Consider the following 3428-nt stretch of genomic DNA (forward strand, 5'->3'; position numbering starts at 1 on the left):
TTTCCTTGCAAAGCATGAGCTGATCCTATTAGGAGAAATCTGCCCAAAGGGTGGCTGAGGTGGACATAAAGCTTTTGGGAAGGTCTGCTAGAAAGTCACTGTCTTGACTGAACCCATCCATCCACTAAGCACATCAATGTGCTCCAGCCTTGCATTTGAAAACCCATCCCCAATTGTGCTTGTCTCCCATGCATGGAAGACTCACCATAAAGAGCTTCAAAGGTTGCTCTGCAAAACCAACATGCTAGCAGTGGCAACATGTCGAAGCCCATTGATATTGCCTCAGCTCCAGCACTTCCCTCCCTTTCCCCTCATCCCACCTCTTGTGACATGACGAGGCATGGGCTCTCCAGGGCAGCTCTGTTTGTACAGCTCTTGTTTACGGACCGGACCACAGCTAAGCAAACACCTGCAACCAAGTGAGTGCCCACTCACTGCTCTGGAAGTGGAAACCCAGCACTGGCTGTCAAACAAGCGTGCTCTGAATAACCCAGGCCCTACCCCACGTTTCACAATAGAAATTAGTCACAGCACAGTAAATAAGTAGTAAATCGCGCAACAGGGGATTAAGTTCCAATGGGGACCTCACTTGTGCATCCAAGGCATGTCTTTTGTTGGATCCTGCCTCATCAGACCCCCTAGAGGCACTGGGACCCTCTGCTCCTGACACAGAGGTGCTTTGCATTTTGCTTCAGGTAACAACCATTGCTTAAGAAGTCAGAGGGCACCAACACCCAATTCCTAAGAGCAACCACAGGCTTTCCAGCTAAATCTCAAGGTGGTTTTGTCCACCCACATTGGCCACAGGGATCTGCCTTAAGTGGATGATAAAACATGAAGTGTCTGACTATACAAGCAAGGGCTCCAGAATGGCTAGAAGGTGCTTTTAAATGTTTGGATACTGGGGAATGTGGGGCATTGAGAAGTTATTCTTTGCATGAAAGAGGAGGCAGGAGCCCATGGATCAACCCTGGGTTAACAGTGGTCAGCTTTGCCTGTCCTGAGTGCATTTCTTTCAAGGACTTTGATGAGGTATCAGCATCTGACACCAAAATGGACCTTAACAGCAGCAAACATCTGCAGCACAGGGCTAACCTGGGCTCACATCCGGCTGCTGAGCACAGTGGCGTTAGATTGTGAAACACTAGCAGGCTGGTACTTGTAGGAGGGTTTGGTTACCAGTGAGTTCATTTTAGAGGTCGCTTCCAGCCTGGGCTGTTCTGTGATTTTATGATTTATCATCAGTTAACTTGGCATTGTTACTTCTGCAGAAGGCTAGCCTGGACACTTCCTGCCCTTTGCTGCATGCTGCAAATAGCAGTGTTTTATCCAAGAATGGAGGAGCAGAGAGATACTCAATACAGGGTACCTTGAAGTTAAAACAGTTTTACATCATTCTAAAGGTAAAAAGGAAAAGGAGTAGCAATACAATACTTGGTGGTGTAACAGAAGCAGGTAAAAACAGAAGTGCTGCAGGGCTACCCCTTCAGGGTATATCCTTCACATACCCCATGAGCTACCCCACCAGGGGAGTTGAGCTTGGGAGGAGAGAGTAAGGGGAATTATGGCACTACTCAGGTGCAAAAGCAAAGACCATCTTCCTGTAAACATTCCCACACAGGGAATGAGTGGCTCCATCCCATGACAGCCCTGGTGAACAGGAGCAGGACGTTCCAGTCCACCACGTGTGGCAAGGGGCTGGAGCTCTGCTCCCCTGCTAGCTAACACAGGCTTCAGCATACACCTCTGCCCTAGGGAAAAGCACAGATACAAGCACGGAGGAGAGCGCCCTGGCCTCAAACCATTCACATCCACAACATACAGCACGGAAAAAAGCAAGGGCAGGACAGGGCATGGAGGGAACAGGCAGAGCCCTGGCACAGGAACCAGTGCAACAACTCGAGCGCTGTCCAATAGTGGTGATGGCAATTTGCAGGCAGGAACCCAGTGTCAAACTGCATGTTCAGAATGAAGACAATCACAGAAAGCAGCAACAGTCTGACAACCAAGGAAAATTACAGCCACTACTGAAGGCAGATTGGGCGATTCCAACATTGTGAGGATGACAGAACAGAACAAAGAGGAGCTAGAAAATAATCCCTACTTAACCGCTTCTGAAACATGTTTAAATCACTGCCTGCATCTTGTTTACTAATGGACCTGTCACCAGCTTGTCAAGCTGCTGGGGTCATGGTGACAACAGAAAATACTGCTTCATTCTCAGTTTTGCCCACTAAGTGCTTTTGATGTTTTCATTTTAGGTGTACTCAGTCTATTGCAAGTAATGGATTTCACCCACAGCCTTCCTCAGCCACGGGCACAGGGAAGAGAGACAAATGTTTCTTGCAATTTTAATACAGATGTATCCCAAAACCAGAAAAGCTGTATACATGTACCTATTCTGTAGGACTCGCTGTACCTGCAAACACTGCATCAGTGGGCATTTGGTGGACAGCACCAGTTCATTGTCCCTCTCTGTTGTGTTCTGTCCATCACCTGCTTTTAGATCCTTCAGAGAAAACTGAAGATCAAGTTGTGGATGCCCTGCACAAAGCCCCAGGCCCACTTCCAACAGCTGGGAAGGCCAGTAGGACTTGAAGAAACAGATTTAACATAGCATCTGAAATGCTGCTTAAAGAGCAACAACTGTCTACAGTTAAACTGCATGAACATCCACTTGCCTTGCCAAGCTTGATCTGGTTTTGGTTTCTGCACTACTTACACGTCATGAAGTCTGTTTTCTTTACTCCACATGTGATTCCCTAGTGCTCTGATGCTAGAATATGTGTGCTGCTGCTATCAGAGGAGAGAACAGAGTTAATGTATTTGCTCCCTCTTCCCTCTCTCCTTTCCTACCAGGAGTCCCCGTGATAATTTCACATGAGAGAAATAAAGAGTAGAGGCACCTCTGGCACTAGGAACCACATCCAGCTGGATTTTGAGTGTCTCCAAATGATGGAGAATCCACCACTCCCTTGGGTGCCTGTGTTAAACCACCCTCACTGTGAACAAACTATTTTAAGTATATTTTCCTGCATTTCAATTCATCCCACCATTGGGCACCACCAAGAAGAGCCTGACTCAGTCTTCTCCACTCCACCATCAGGTATTAAACATGTTGCCAAGGTCCCCCTAGCCTTCTCTTCTTCAGGTTCAGCAAGCCTATCTCTTGCAACCTCTCCTCGTAGGACAGAGGTTTGCATACCAGAGGTGTCCCACCAACACTGAGCAAAGGGGAATAACCTGATCATTTTTGAATGGCTCAGTGTATCTTTGTTCTTGTTAAACACTAGAACAAGCAGTTGATATAAACTCCCTACTGAACTAAGCAACTGCCTTCCTAATGCACGCTTCAGATGCAATTTTCAGGCCTTGCCATTCTCATGTGAACACAGCTTTGTTTCCTACAATGAACAAGAACACCTTCA

This window comes from Melopsittacus undulatus, chromosome Z (assembly GCF_012275295.1).
Source record: "Melopsittacus undulatus isolate bMelUnd1 chromosome Z, bMelUnd1.mat.Z, whole genome shotgun sequence".
In the NCBI taxonomy this organism is placed as follows: Eukaryota; Metazoa; Chordata; class Aves; order Psittaciformes; family Psittaculidae; genus Melopsittacus; species Melopsittacus undulatus.